Consider the following 17017-nt stretch of genomic DNA (forward strand, 5'->3'; position numbering starts at 1 on the left):
GTGGTGCCAGTGCACTCTCTGGACTCACTGCAGTACATCCCCAGTGGTGCCAGTGCACTCTCTGGACTCACTGCACTGCAGCCCCAGTGGTGCCAGTGCACTCTCTGGACTCACTGCAGTGCATCCCCAAGGTGCCAGTGCACTCTCTGGAGTCACTGCAGTGCATCCCCAGTGGTGCCAGTGCACTCTCTGGACTCACTGCACTGCATCCCCAGTGGTGCCAGTGCACTCTCTGGACTCACTGCACTGCAGCCCCAAGGTGCCAGTGCACTCTCTGGACTCACTGCACTGCATCCCCAAGGTGCCAGTGCACTCTCTGGACTCACTGCAGTGCATCCCCAGTGGTGCCAGTGCACTCTCTGGACTCACTGTACTGCATCCCCAGTGGTGCCAGTGCACTTTCTGGACTCACTGCAGTGCATCCCCAGTGTTGCCAGTGCACTCTCTGGAATCAGTGCAGTGCATCCCCTGTGGTGCCAGTGCACTCTCCGGACTCACTCCCGTGCATCCGCAGTGGTGCCAGTGAACTTTTCCGAGTCACTGCACTGCATCCCCATTAGTGCCAGTGCATTCTCTGGACTCACTGCAGTGCATCCCCAGTGGTGCCAGTGCACTCTCTAGACTCACTGCAGTGCATCTCCAGTGGTGCCAGTGCACTCTCTGGACTCACTGCAGTGCATTCCCAGTGGTGCCAGTGCACTCTCTGGACTCACTGCAGTGCATTCCCAGTGGTGCCAGTGCACTCTCTGGACTCACTGCACTCCATCCCCAAGGTGCCAGTGCACTCTCTGGACTCACTGCAGTGCATCTCCAGTTGTGCTAGTGCACTCTCAGGACTCACTGCAGTGCATCCCCAGTGGTGCCAGTGCACTCTCTGGACTCACTGCAGTGCATACCCAGTGGTGCCAGTGCACTCTCTGGACTCACTGCACTGCATCCCCAGTGGTGCCAGTGCACTCTCTGGACTCACTGCAGTGCATCACAAGTGGTGCCAGTGCACTCTCTAGAATCACTGCACTGCATCCCCAATGGTGCCAGTGCACTCTCTGGACTCACTGCAGTGCATCCCCAGTGGTGCCAGTGCACTCTCTGGACTCACTGCACTGCATCCACAGTGGTGCCAGTGCACTCTCTGGACTCACTGGACTGCATCCCCAGTGGTTCAAGTGCACTCTCTGGACTCACTGCAGTGCATCCCCAGTGGTGCCAGTGCACTCTCTGGACTCACTGCACTGCACCCCAAGGTGCCAGTGCACTCTCTGGACTCACTGCAGTGCATCCCCAGTGGTGCCAGTGCACTCTCTGGACTCACTGCAGTGCATCCCCAGTGGTGCCAGTGCACTCTCTGGACTCACTGTACTGCAACCCCAGTGGTGCCAGTGCACTCTCTGGACTCACTGCAGTGCATCCCCAGTGGTGCCAGTGCACTCTCTGAACTCACTGCAGTGCATCCCCAGTGGTGCCAGTACACTCTCTGGATTCACTGCACTGCATCCCCAGTGGTGCCAGTGCACTCTCTGGACTCACTGTACTGCATCCCCAGTGGTGCCAGTGCACTCTCTGGACTCACTGCAGTGCATCCCCAGTGGTGCCAGTGCACTCTCTGTAGTCAATGCACTGCATCCCCAGTCGTGCCAGTGCACTCTCTAGACTCACTGCACTGCATCCCCAGTGGTGCCAGTGCACTCTCTGGACTCACTGCACTGCATCCCCAGTGGTGCCAGTACACTCTCTGGAGTCACTGCACTGCATCCCCAGTGGTGCCAGTGCACTCTCTAGACTCACTGCACTGCATCCCCAGTGGTGCCAGTGCACTCTATGGACTCACTACAGTGCATCCCCAGTGGTGCCAGTGCACTCTCTGGACTCACTGCACTGCATCCTCAGTGGTGCCAGTGCAGTCTCTGGACTCACTGCACTGCATCCCCATGGTGCCAGTGAACACTCTGGACTCACTGCAGTGCATCCCCAGTGGTGCCAGTGCACTCTCTGGACTCACTGCACTGCATCCACAGTGGTGCCAGTGCACTCTCTGGACTCACTGCACTGCATCCCCAGTGGTGCCAGTGCACTCTCTGGACTCACTGCAGTGCATCCCCAGTGGTGCCAGTGCACTCTCTGGACTCACTGCACTGCATCCCCAAGGTGCCAGTGCACTCTCTGGACTCACTGCACTGCATCCCCAGTGGTGCCAGTGCACTCTCTGGACTCACTGCACTGCATCCCCAGTGGTGTCAGTGCACTCGCTGGACTCACGGCACTGCATCCCCAGTGGTGCCAGTGCACTCTCTGGACTCACTGCAGTGCATTCCCAGTGGTGCCAGTGCACTCTCTGGACTCACTGCAGTGCATTCCCAGTGGTGCCAGTGCACTCTCTGGACTCACTGCACTCCATCCCCAAGGTGCCAGTGCACTCTCTGGACTCACTGCAGTGCATCTCCAGTTGTGCTAGTGCACTCTCAGGACTCACTGCAGTGCATCCCCAGTGGTGCCAGTGCACTCTCTGGACTCACTGCAGTGCATACCCAGTGGTGCCAGTGCACTCTCTGGACTCACTGCACTGCATCCCCAGTGGTGCCAGTGCACTCTCTGGACTCACTGCAGTGCATCACAAGTGGTGCCAGTGCACTCTCTAGAGTCACTGCACTGCATCCCCAGTGGTGCCAGTGCACTCTCTGGACTCACTGCAGTGCATCCCCAGTGGTGCCAGTGCACTCTCTGGACTCACTGCACTGCATCCCCAGTGGTTCCAGTGCACTCTCTGGACTCACTGCAGTGCATCCCCAGTGGTGCCAGTGCACTCTCTGGACTCACTGCACTGCACCCCAAGGTGCCAGTGCACTCTCTGGACTCACTGCAGTGCATCCCCAGTGGTGCCAGTGCACTCTCTGGACTCACTGCAGTGCATCCCCAGTGGTGCCAGTGCACTCTCTGGACTCACTGTACTGCATCCCCAGTGGTGCCAGTGCACTCTCTGGACTCACTGCAGTGCATCCCCAGTGGTGCCAGTGCACTGTATGGACTCACTGCACTGCATCCTCAGTGGTGCCAGTGCACTCTCTGGACTCACTGCACTGCATCCCCATTGGTGCAAGTGCAGTCTCTGGACTCACTGCACTGCATCCCCAGTGGTGCCAGTGCAATCTCTGGACTCACTGCAGTGCATCCCCAGTGGTGCCAGTGCACTCTCTGGACTCACTGCACTGCATCCCCAGTGGTGCCAGTGCACTCTCTGGACTCACTGCACTGCATCCCCAGTGGTGCCAGTGCACTCTCTGGACTCACTGCACTGCATCCCCAGTGGTGCCAGTGCACTCTCTGGAGGCACTGCACTGCATCCCCAGTGGTCCTGGTGCACTCTCTGGACTCAATGCAGTGCATCCCCAGTGGTGCCAGTGCACTCTCTAGACTCACTGCAGTGCATCCCCACTGGTGCCAGTGCACTCTCTGGACTCACTGCACTGCATTCCCAGTGGTGCCAGTGCACTCTCTGGACTCACTGCAGTGCATCCCCAGTGGTGCCACTGCACTCTCTGGACTCACTGCACTGCATCCCCAGTGGTGCCAGTGCACTCTCTGGACTCACTGCACTGCATCCCCAGTGCTGCCAGTGCAATCTCTGGACTCACTGCAGTGCATCCCTAGTGGTGCCTGTGCAGTCTCTGGAGTCACTGCACTAAAACCCCAGTGGTGCCAGTGCACTCTCTGGACTCACTGCACTGCATCCCCAAGGTGCCAGTGCACTCTCTGGACTCAACTGCACTGCATCCCCAGTGGTGCCAGTGCACTGTATGGACTCACTGCAGTGCATCCCCAGTGGTGCCAATGCACTCTCTGGACTCACTGCAGTGCATCCCCAGTGGTGCCAGTGCACTCACTGGACTCACTGCAGTGCAACCCCAGTGGTGCCAGTGCACTCTCTGGACTCAGTGCACTGCATCCCCACTGGTGCCAGTGCACTCTCTGGACTCACTGCACTGCATCCTCAGTGGTGCCAGTGCACTCTCTGGAGTCACTGCACTGCATCCCCAGTGGTGCCAGTGCACTCTCTGAACTCACTGCACTGCATCCCCAGTGGTGCCAGTGCACTCTCTGCACTCACTGCACTGCATCCCCTGTGGTGCCAGTGCAATCTCTGCACTCACTGCACTGCATCCCCAGTGGTTCCAGTGCACTCTCTGGACTCACTGCAGTGCATCCCCAGTGGTGCCAGTGTAATCTCTGGACTCACTGCACTGCATCCCCAAGGTGCCAGTGCACTCTCTGGACTCACTGCAGTGCATCCCCAGTGGTGCCAGTGCACTCTCTGGACTCACTGCAGTGCATCCCCAGTGGTGCCAGTGCACTCTCTGGACTCACTGTACTGCATCCCCAGTGGTGCCAGTGCACTCTCTGGACTCACTGCAGTGCATCCCCAGTGGTGCCAGTGCACTCTCTGGATTCACTGCACTGCATCCCCAGTGGTGCCAGTGCACTCTCTGGACTCACTGTACTGCATCCTCTGTGGTGCCAGTGCACTCTCTGGACTCACTGCAGTGCATCCCCAGTGGTGCCAGTGCACTCTCTGGAGTCACTGCACTGCATCCCCAGTCGTGCCAGTGCACTCTCTGGACTCACTGTACTGCATCCCCAGTGGTGCCAGTGCACTCTCTGGACTCACTGCAGTGCATCCCCAGTGGTGCCAGTGCACTCTCTGGATTCACTGGTCTGCATCCCCAGTGGTGCCAGTGCACTCTCTGGACTCACTGTACTGCATCCCCAGTGGTGCCAGTGCACTCTCTGGACTCACTGCAGTGCATCCCCAGTGGTGCCAGTGCACTCTCTGTAGTCAATGCACTGCATCCCCAGTCGTGCCAGTGCACTCTCTAGACTCACTGCACTGCATCCCCAGTGGTGCCAGTGCACTCTCTGGACTCACTGCACTGCATCCCCAGTGGTGCCAGTACACTCTCTGGAGTCACTGCACTGCATCCCCAGTGGTGCCAGTGCACTCTCTAGACTCACTGCACTGCATCCCCAGTGGTGCCAGTGCACTCTATGGACTCACTACAGTGCATCCCCAGTGGTGCCAGTGCACTCTCTGGACTCACTGCACTGCATCCTCAGTGGTGCCAGTGCAGTCTCTGGACTCACTGCACTGCATCCCCATGGTGCCAGTGAACACTCTGGACTCACTGCAGTGCATCCCCAGTGGTGCCAGTGCACTCTCTGGACTCACTGCACTGCATCCACAGTGGTGCCAGTGCACTCTCTGGACTCACTGCACTGCATCCCCAGTGGTGCCAGTGCACTCTCTGGACTCACTGCAGTGCATCCCCAGTGGTGCCAGTGCACTCTCTGGACTCACTGCACTGCATCCCCAAGGTGCCAGTGCACTCTCTGGACTCACTGCACTGCATCCCCAGTGGTGCCAGTGCACTCTCTGGACTCACTGCACTGCATCCCCAGTGGTGTCAGTGCACTCGCTGGACTCACGGCACTGCATCCCCAGTGGTGCCAGTGCACTCTCTGGACTCACTGCAGTGCATTCCCAGTGGTGCCAGTGCACTCTCTGGACTCACTGCAGTGCATTCCCAGTGGTGCCAGTGCACTCTCTGGACTCACTGCACTCCATCCCCAAGGTGCCAGTGCACTCTCTGGACTCACTGCAGTGCATCTCCAGTTGTGCTAGTGCACTCTCAGGACTCACTGCAGTGCATCCCCAGTGGTGCCAGTGCACTCTCTGGACTCACTGCAGTGCATACCCAGTGGTGCCAGTGCACTCTCTGGACTCACTGCACTGCATCCCCAGTGGTGCCAGTGCACTCTCTGGACTCACTGCAGTGCATCACAAGTGGTGCCAGTGCACTCTCTAGAGTCACTGCACTGCATCCCCAGTGGTGCCAGTGCACTCTCTGGACTCACTGCAGTGCATCCCCAGTGGTGCCAGTGCACTCTCTGGACTCACTGCACTGCATCCCCAGTGGTTCCAGTGCACTCTCTGGACTCACTGCAGTGCATCCCCAGTGGTGCCAGTGCACTCTCTGGACTCACTGCACTGCACCCCAAGGTGCCAGTGCACTCTCTGGACTCACTGCAGTGCATCCCCAGTGGTGCCAGTGCACTCTCTGGACTCACTGCAGTGCATCCCCAGTGGTGCCAGTGCACTCTCTGGACTCACTGTACTGCATCCCCAGTGGTGCCAGTGCACTCTCTGGACTCACTGCAGTGCATCCCCAGTGGTGCCAGTGCACTGTATGGACTCACTGCACTGCATCCTCAGTGGTGCCAGTGCACTCTCTGGACTCACTGCACTGCATCCCCATTGGTGCAAGTGCAGTCTCTGGACTCACTGCACTGCATCCCCAGTGGTGCCAGTGCAATCTCTGGACTCACTGCAGTGCATCCCCAGTGGTGCCAGTGCACTCTCTGGACTCACTGCACTGCATCCCCAGTGGTGCCAGTGCACTCTCTGGACTCACTGCACTGCATCCCCAGTGGTGCCAGTGCACTCTCTGGACTCACTGCACTGCATCCCCAGTGGTGCCAGTGCACTCTCTGGAGGCACTGCACTGCATCCCCAGTGGTCCTGGTGCACTCTCTGGACTCAATGCAGTGCATCCCCAGTGGTGCCAGTGCACTCTCTAGACTCACTGCAGTGCATCCCCACTGGTGCCAGTGCACTCTCTGGACTCACTGCACTGCATTCCCAGTGGTGCCAGTGCACTCTCTGGACTCACTGCAGTGCATCCCCAGTGGTGCCACTGCACTCTCTGGACTCACTGCACTGCATCCCCAGTGGTGCCAGTGCACTCTCTGGACTCACTGCACTGCATCCCCAGTGCTGCCAGTGCAATCTCTGGACTCACTGCAGTGCATCCCTAGTGGTGCCTGTGCAGTCTCTGGAGTCACTGCACTAAAACCCCAGTGGTGCCAGTGCACTCTCTGGACTCACTGCACTGCATCCCCAAGGTGCCAGTGCACTCTCTGGACTCAACTGCACTGCATCCCCAGTGGTGCCAGTGCACTGTATGGACTCACTGCAGTGCATCCCCAGTGGTGCCAATGCACTCTCTGGACTCACTGCAGTGCATCCCCAGTGGTGCCAGTGCACTCACTGGACTCACTGCAGTGCAACCCCAGTGGTGCCAGTGCACTCTCTGGACTCAGTGCACTGCATCCCCACTGGTGCCAGTGCACTCTCTGGACTCACTGCACTGCATCCTCAGTGGTGCCAGTGCACTCTCTGGAGTCACTGCACTGCATCCCCAGTGGTGCCAGTGCACTCTCTGAACTCACTGCACTGCATCCCCAGTGGTGCCAGTGCACTCTCTGCACTCACTGCACTGCATCCCCTGTGGTGCCAGTGCAATCTCTGCACTCACTGCACTGCATCCCCAGTGGTTCCAGTGCACTCTCTGGACTCACTGCAGTGCATCCCCAGTGGTGCCAGTGTAATCTCTGGACTCACTGCACTGCATCCCCAAGGTGCCAGTGCACTCTCTGGACTCACTGCAGTGCATCCCCAGTGGTGCCAGTGCACTCTCTGGACTCACTGCAGTGCATCCCCAGTGGTGCCAGTGCACTCTCTGGACTCACTGTACTGCATCCCCAGTGGTGCCAGTGCACTCTCTGGACTCACTGCAGTGCATCCCCAGTGGTGCCAGTGCACTCTCTGGATTCACTGCACTGCATCCCCAGTGGTGCCAGTGCACTCTCTGGACTCACTGTACTGCATCCTCTGTGGTGCCAGTGCACTCTCTGGACTCACTGCAGTGCATCCCCAGTGGTGCCAGTGCACTCTCTGGAGTCACTGCACTGCATCCCCAGTCGTGCCAGTGCACTCTCTGGACTCACTGTACTGCATCCCCAGTGGTGCCAGTGCACTCTCTGGACTCACTGCAGTGCATCCCCAGTGGTGCCAGTGCACTCTCTGGATTCACTGCACTGCATCCCCAGTGGTGCCAGTGCACTCTCTGGACTCACTGTACTGCATCCTCTGTGGTGCCAGTGCACTCTCTGGACTCACTGCAGTGCATCCCCAGTGGTGCCAGTACACTCTCTGGAGTCACTGCACTGCATCCCCAGTGGTGCCAGTGCACTCTCTGGACTCACTGCACTGCATCCCCAGTGGTGCCAGTGCAGTCTCTGGACTCACTGCACTGCATCCCCATGGTGCCAGTGAACACTCTGGACTCACTGCAGTGCATCCCCACTGGTGCCAGTGCACTCTCTGGACTCACTGCACTGCATCCACAGTGGTGCAAGAGGACTTTCTGGACTCACTGCACTGCATCACCAGTGGTGCCAGTGCACTCTCTGGACTCACTGCAGTGCATCCCCAGTGGTGCCAGTGCACTCTCTGGACTCACTGCACTCCATCCCCAAGGTGCCAGTGCACTCTCTGGACTCACTGCACTGCATCCCCAAGGAGCCAGTGCACTCTCTGGACTCACAGCACTGCATCCCCAGTGGTGCCAGTGCACTCTCTGGACTCACTGCAGTGCATCCCCAGTGGTGTCAGTGCACTCTCTGGACTCACGGCACTGCATCCGCAAGGTGCCAGTGCACTCTCTGGACTCACTGCACTGCATCCCCTGTGGTGCAAGTGCAGTCTCTGGACTCACTGCACTGCATCCCCAGTGGTGCCAGTGCAATCTCTGGACTCACTGCAGTGCATCCCCAGTGGTGCCAGTGCACTCTCTGGACTCACTGCACTGCATCCCCAGTGGTGCCAGTGCACTCTCTGGAGGCACTGCACTGCATCCCCAGTGGTGCTGGTGCACTCTCTGGACTCAATGCAGAGCATCCCCAGTGGTGCCAGTGCACTCTCTAGACTCACTGCAGTGCATGGCCACTGGTGCCAGTGCACTCTCTGGCTTCACTGCAGTGCATCCCCAGTGGTGCCAGTGCACTCTCTGCACTGACTCCACTGCATCCCCAGTGGGGCCACTGCACTCTCTGGACTCACTGCACTGCATCACCAGTGGTGCCAGAGCAGTCTCTGGACTCACTGCACTCCATCCCCATTGGTGCTAGTGCACTCTGTGGAGTCACTGCAGTGCAACCCCAGTGGTGCCAGTGCACTCTCTGGACTCACTGCACTGCATCCCCAGTGGTGCCAGTGCACTATCTGGTCTCACTGCAGTGCATCCCCAGTGAGGCCAGTGCACTCTCTGAGTCACTGCACTGCATTCCCAGTGGTGCCAGTGCACTCTCTGGACTCACTGCACTGCATCCCCAGTGCTGCCAGTGCAATCTCTGGACTCACTGCAGTGCATCCCTAGTGGTGCCTGTGCAGTCTCTGGAGTCACTGCACTAAAACCCCAGTGGTGCCAGTGCACTCTCTGGACTCAATGAACTGCATCCCCAAGGTGCCAGTGCACTCTCTGGACTCAACTGCACTGCATCACTAGTGGTGCCATTGCACTCTCTGGACTCACTGCAGTGCATCCCCATTGGTGCCAATGCACTCTCTGGACTCACTGCAGTGCATCCCCAGTGGTGCCAGTGCACTCTCTGGACTCACTGCACTGCATCCCCAGTGGTGCCAGTGCACTCTCTGGACTCACTGCACTGCATCCCCACTGGTGCCAGTGCACTCTCTGGACTCACTGCACTGCATCCTCAGTGGTGCCAGTGCACTCTCTGGACTCACTACACTGCATCCCCAGTGGTGCCAGTGCACTCTCTGGACTCACTGCACTGCATCCCCAGTGGTGCCAGTGCACTCTCTGCACTCACTGCACTGCATCCCCTGTGGTGCCAGTGCACTCTCTGCACTCACTGCACTGCATCCCCAGTGGTGCCAGTGCACTCTCTGGACTCACTGCAGTGCATCCCCAGTGGTGCCAGTGCACTCTCTGGACTCACTGCACTGCATCCCCAGTGGTGCCAGTGCACTCTCTGGACTCACTGCACTGCATCCCCAAGGTGCCAGTGCACACTCTGGACTCACTGTACTGCATCCCCAGTGGTGCCAGTGCACTCTCTGGACTCACTGCACTGCATCCACAGTGGTGCCAGTGCACTCTCTGGACTCACTGCACTGCATCCACAGTGGTGCCAGTGCACTCTCTGGACTCACTGCACTGCATCCCCAGTGGTGCCAGTGCACTCTCTGGACTCACTGCACTGCATTCCCAGTGGTGCCAGTGCACTCTCTGGACTCACTACACTGCATCCCCAGTGGTGCCAGTGCACTCTCTGGACTCACTGCACTGCATCCCCAGTGGTGCCAGTGCACTCTCTGGACTCACTGCACTGCATCCCCATGGTGCCAGTGCACTCTCTGGACTCACTGCAGTGCATCCCCAGTGGTGCCAGTGCACTCTCTGGACTCACTGCAGTGCATCCCCAGTGGTGCCAGTGCACTCTCTGGACTCACTGCACTGCACCCCAAGGTGCCAGTGCACTCTCTGGACTCACTGCAGTGCATCCCCAGTGGTGCCAGTGCACTCTCTGGACTCACTGCAGTGCATCCCCAGTGGTGCCAGTGCACTCTCTGGACTCACTGTACTGCATCCCCAGTGGTGCCAGTGCACTCTCTGGACTCACTGCAGTGCATCCCCAGTGGTGCCAGTGCACTGTATGGACTCACTGCACTGCATCCTCAGTGGTGCCAGTGCACTCTCTGGACTCACTGCACTGCATCCCCATTGGTGCAAGTGCAGTCTCTGGACTCACTGCACTGCATCCCCAGTGGTGCCAGTGCAATCTCTGGACTCACTGCAGTGCATCCCCAGTGGTGCCAGTGCACTCTCTGGACTCACTGCACTGCATCCCCAGTGGTGCCAGTGCACTCTCTGGACTCACTGCACTGCATCCCCAGTGGTGCCAGTGCACTCTCTGGACTCACTGCACTGCATCCCCAGTGGTGCCAGTGCACTCTCTGGAGGCACTGCACTGCATCCCCAGTGGTCCTGGTGCACTCTCTGGACTCAATGCAGTGCATCCCCAGTGGTGCCAGTGCACTCTCTAGACTCACTGCAGTGCATCCCCACTGGTGCCAGTGCACTCTCTGGACTCACTGCACTGCATTCCCAGTGGTGCCAGTGCACTCTCTGGACTCACTGCAGTGCATCCCCAGTGGTGCCACTGCACTCTCTGGACTCACTGCACTGCATCCCCAGTGGTGCCAGTGCACTCTCTGGACTCACTGCACTGCATCCCCAGTGCTGCCAGTGCAATCTCTGGACTCACTGCAGTGCATCCCTAGTGGTGCCTGTGCAGTCTCTGGAGTCACTGCACTAAAACCCCAGTGGTGCCAGTGCACTCTCTGGACTCACTGCACTGCATCCCCAAGGTGCCAGTGCACTCTCTGGACTCAACTGCACTGCATCCCCAGTGGTGCCAGTGCACTGTATGGACTCACTGCAGTGCATCCCCAGTGGTGCCAATGCACTCTCTGGACTCACTGCAGTGCATCCCCAGTGGTGCCAGTGCACTCACTGGACTCACTGCAGTGCAACCCCAGTGGTGCCAGTGCACTCTCTGGACTCAGTGCACTGCATCCCCACTGGTGCCAGTGCACTCTCTGGACTCACTGCACTGCATCCTCAGTGGTGCCAGTGCACTCTCTGGAGTCACTGCACTGCATCCCCAGTGGTGCCAGTGCACTCTCTGAACTCACTGCACTGCATCCCCAGTGGTGCCAGTGCACTCTCTGCACTCACTGCACTGCATCCCCTGTGGTGCCAGTGCAATCTCTGCACTCACTGCACTGCATCCCCAGTGGTTCCAGTGCACTCTCTGGACTCACTGCAGTGCATCCCCAGTGGTGCCAGTGTAATCTCTGGACTCACTGCACTGCATCCCCAAGGTGCCAGTGCACTCTCTGGACTCACTGCAGTGCATCCCCAGTGGTGCCAGTGCACTCTCTGGACTCACTGCAGTGCATCCCCAGTGGTGCCAGTGCACTCTCTGGACTCACTGTACTGCATCCCCAGTGGTGCCAGTGCACTCTCTGGACTCACTGCAGTGCATCCCCAGTGGTGCCAGTGCACTCTCTGGATTCACTGCACTGCATCCCCAGTGGTGCCAGTGCACTCTCTGGACTCACTGTACTGCATCCTCTGTGGTGCCAGTGCACTCTCTGGACTCACTGCAGTGCATCCCCAGTGGTGCCAGTGCACTCTCTGGAGTCACTGCACTGCATCCCCAGTCGTGCCAGTGCACTCTCTGGACTCACTGTACTGCATCCCCAGTGGTGCCAGTGCACTCTCTGGACTCACTGCAGTGCATCCCCAGTGGTGCCAGTGCACTCTCTGGATTCACTGCACTGCATCCCCAGTGGTGCCAGTGCACTCTCTGGACTCACTGTACTGCATCCTCTGTGGTGCCAGTGCACTCTCTGGACTCACTGCAGTGCATCCCCAGTGGTGCCAGTACACTCTCTGGAGTCACTGCACTGCATCCCCAGTGGTGCCAGTGCACTCTCTGGACTCACTGCACTGCATCCCCAGTGGTGCCAGTGCAGTCTCTGGACTCACTGCACTGCATCCCCATGGTGCCAGTGAACACTCTGGACTCACTGCAGTGCATCCCCACTGGTGCCAGTGCACTCTCTGGACTCACTGCACTGCATCCACAGTGGTGCAAGAGGACTTTCTGGACTCACTGCACTGCATCACCAGTGGTGCCAGTGCACTCTCTGGACTCACTGCAGTGCATCCCCAGTGGTGCCAGTGCACTCTCTGGACTCACTGCACTCCATCCCCAAGGTGCCAGTGCACTCTCTGGACTCACTGCACTGCATCCCCAAGGAGCCAGTGCACTCTCTGGACTCACAGCACTGCATCCCCAGTGGTGCCAGTGCACTCTCTGGACTCACTGCAGTGCATCCCCAGTGGTGTCAGTGCACTCTCTGGACTCACGGCACTGCATCCGCAAGGTGCCAGTGCACTCTCTGGACTCACTGCACTGCATCCCCTGTGGTGCAAGTGCAGTCTCTGGACTCACTGCACTGCATCCCCAGTGGTGCCAGTGCAATCTCTGGACTCACTGCAGTGCATCCCCAGTGGTGCCAGTGCACTCTCTGGACTCACTGCACTGCATCCCCAGTGGTGCCAGTGCACTCTCTGGAGGCACTGCACTGCATCCCCAGTGGTGCTGGTGCACTCTCTGGACTCAATGCAGAGCATCCCCAGTGGTGCCAGTGCACTCTCTAGACTCACTGCAGTGCATGGCCACTGGTGCCAGTGCACTCTCTGGCTTCACTGCAGTGCATCCCCAGTGGTGCCAGTGCACTCTCTGCACTGACTCCACTGCATCCCCAGTGGGGCCACTGCACTCTCTGGACTCACTGCACTGCATCACCAGTGGTGCCAGAGCAGTCTCTGGACTCACTGCACTCCATCCCCATTGGTGCTAGTGCACTCTGTGGAGTCACTGCAGTGCAACCCCAGTGGTGCCAGTGCACTCTCTGGACTCACTGCACTGCATCCCCAGTGGTGCCAGTGCACTATCTGGTCTCACTGCAGTGCATCCCCAGTGAGGCCAGTGCACTCTCTGAGTCACTGCACTGCATTCCCAGTGGTGCCAGTGCACTCTCTGGACTCACTGCACTGCATCCCCAGTGCTGCCAGTGCAATCTCTGGACTCACTGCAGTGCATCCCTAGTGGTGCCTGTGCAGTCTCTGGAGTCACTGCACTAAAACCCCAGTGGTGCCAGTGCACTCTCTGGACTCAATGAACTGCATCCCCAAGGTGCCAGTGCACTCTCTGGACTCAACTGCACTGCATCACTAGTGGTGCCATTGCACTCTCTGGACTCACTGCAGTGCATCCCCATTGGTGCCAATGCACTCTCTGGACTCACTGCAGTGCATCCCCAGTGGTGCCAGTGCACTCTCTGGACTCACTGCACTGCATCCCCAGTGGTGCCAGTGCACTCTCTGGACTCACTGCACTGCATCCCCACTGGTGCCAGTGCACTCTCTGGACTCACTGCACTGCATCCCCAGTGGTGCCAGTGCACTCTCTGGACTCACTACACTGCATCCCCAGTGGTGCCAGTGCACTCTCTGGACTCACTGCACTGCATCCCCAGTGGTGCCAGTGCACTCTCTGCACTCACTGCACTGCATCCCCTGTGGTGCCAGTGCACTCTCTGCACTCACTGCACTGCATCCCCAGTGGTGCCAGTGCACTCTCTGGACTCACTGCAGTGCATCCCCAGTGGTGCCAGTGCACTCTCTGGACTCACTGCACTGCATCCCCAGTGGTGCCAGTGCACTCTCTGGACTCACTGCACTGCATCCCCAAGGTGCCAGTGCACACTCTGGACTCACTGTACTGCATCCCCAGTGGTGCCACTGCACTCTCTGGACTCACTGCACTGCATCCACAGTGGTGCCAGTGCACTCTCTGGACTCACTGCACTGCATCCACAGTGGTGCCAGTGCACTCTCTGGACTCACTGCACTGCATCCCCAGTGGTGCCAGTGCACTCTCTGGACTCACTGCACTGCATTCCCAAGGTGCCAGTGCACTCTCTGGACTCACTACACTAAAGCACCAGTGGTGCCAGTGCACTCTCTGGACTCACTGCACTGCATCCCCAGTGGTGCCAGTGCACTCTCTGGACTCACTGCACTGCATCCTCATGGTGCCAGTGCACACTCTGGACTCACTGCAGTGCATCCCCAGTGGTGCCAGTGCACTCTCTGGACTCACTGCAGTGCATCCCCAGTGGTGCCAGTGCACTCTCTGGACTCAATGCACTGCATCACCAGTGGTGCCAGTGCACTCTCTGGACTCACTGCAGGGCATCCACCGTGGTGTCAGTGCACTCTCTGTAGTCAATGCACTGCATCCCCAGTCGTGCCAGTGCACTCTCTAGACTCACTGCACTGCATCCCCAGTGGTGCCAGTGCACTCTCTGGACTCACTGCACTGCATCCCCAGTGGTGCCAGTACACTCTCTGGAGTCACTGCACTGCATCCCCAGTGGTGCCAGTGCACTCTCTAGACTCACTGCACTGCATCCCCAGTGGTGCCAGTGCACTCTATGGACTCACTACAGTGCATCCCCAGTGGTGCCAGTGCACTCTCTGGACTCACTGCACTGCATCCCCAGTGGTGCCAGTGCAGTCTCTGGACTCACTGCACTGCATCCCCATGGTGCCAGTGAACACTCTGGACTCACTGCAGTGCATCCCCAGTGGTGCCAGTGCACTCTCTGGACTCACTGCACTGCATCCAGAGTGGTGCAAGTGGACTTTCTGGACTCACTGCACTGCATCCCCAGTGGTGCCAGTGCACTCTCTGGACTCACTGCAGTGCATCCCCAGTGGTGCCAGTGCACTCTCTGCACTCACTGCACTGCATCCCCAGTGGTGCCAGTGCACTCTCTGGACTCACTGCACTGCATCCCCAGTGGTGTCAGTGCACTCTCTGGACTCACGGCACTGCATCCCCAAGGTGCCAGTGCACTCTCTGGACTCAACTGCACTGCATCCCCAGTGGTGCCAGTGCACTGTATGGACTCACTGCACTGCATCCTCAGTGGTGCCAGTGCACTCTCTGGACTCACTGCACTGCATCCCCAGTGGTGCAAGTGCAGTCTCTGGACTCACTGCACTGCATCCCCAGTGGAGCCAGTGCAATCTCTGGACTCACTGCAGTGCATCCCCAGTGGTGCCAGTGCACTCTCTGGACTCACTGCACTGCATCCCCAGTGGTGCCAGTGCACTCTCTGGACTCACTGCACTGCATCCCCAAGGTGCCAGTGCACACTCTGGACTCACTGCAGTGCATCCCCAGTGGTGCCAGTGCACTCTCTGGACTCACTGCACTGCATCCACAGTGGTGCCAGTGCACTCTCTGGACTCACTGCACTGCATCCCCAGTGGTGCCAGTGCACTCTCTGGACTCACTGCACTGCATCCCCAAGGTGCCAGTGCACTCTCTGGACTCACTCCACTAAAGCACCAGTGGTGCCAGTGCACTCTCTGGACTCACTGCACTGCATCCCCAGTGGTGCAAGTGCACTCTCTGGACTCACTGCACTGCATCCTCATGGTGCCAGTGCACACTCTGGACTCACTGCACTGCATCCCCAGTGGTGCCAGTGCACTCTCTGGACTCACTGCAGTGCATCCCCATTCGTGCCAGTGCACTCTCTGGACTCAATGCACTGCATCACCAGTGGTGCCAGTGCACTCTCTGGACTCACTGCAGGGCATCCACCGTGGTGCCAGTGCACTCTCTGTAGTCAATGCACTGCATCCCCAGTCGTGCCAGTGCACTCTCTAGACTCACTGCACTGCATCCCCAGTGGTGCCAGTGCACTCTCTGGACTCACTGCACTGCATCCCCAGTGGTGCCAGTACACTCTCTGGAGTCACTGCACTGCATCCCCAGTGGTGCCAGTGCACTCTCTAGACTCACTGCACTGCATCCCCAGTGGTGCCAGTGCACTCTATGGACTCACTACAGTGCATCCCCAGTGGTGCCAGTGCACTCTCTGGACTCACTGCACTGCATCCCCAGTGGTGCCAGTGCAGTCTCTGGACTCACTGCACTCCATCCCCATTGGTGCTAGTGCACTCTGTGGAGTCACTGCAGTGCATCCCCAGTGGTGCCAGTGCACTCTCTGGACTCACTGCACTGCATCCCCAGTGGTGCCAGTGCACTCTCTGGACTCACTGCAGTGCATCCCCAGTGGTGCCAGTGCACTCTCTGGACTCACTGCACTGCATCCCCAGTGGTGCCAGTGCACTCTCTGGACTCACTGCACTGCATCCCCAAGGTGCCAGTGCACACTCTGGACTCACTGTACTGCATCCCCAGTGGTGCCACTGCACTCTCTGGACTCACTGCACTGCATCCACAGTGGTGCCAGTGCACTCTCTGGACTCACTGCACTGCATCCACAGTGGTGCCAGTGCACTCTCTGGACTCACTGCACTGCATCCCCAGTGGTGCCAGTGCACTCTCTGGACTCACTGCACTGCATTCCCAAGGTGCCAGTGCACTCTCTGGACTCACTACACTAAAGCACCAGTGGTGCCAGTGCACTCTCTGGACTCACTGC

The sequence above is a fragment of the Anser cygnoides genome, chromosome 10 (genome assembly GCF_040182565.1).
Source record: "Anser cygnoides isolate HZ-2024a breed goose chromosome 10, Taihu_goose_T2T_genome, whole genome shotgun sequence".
NCBI lineage: Eukaryota > Metazoa > Chordata > Aves > Anseriformes > Anatidae > Anser > Anser cygnoides.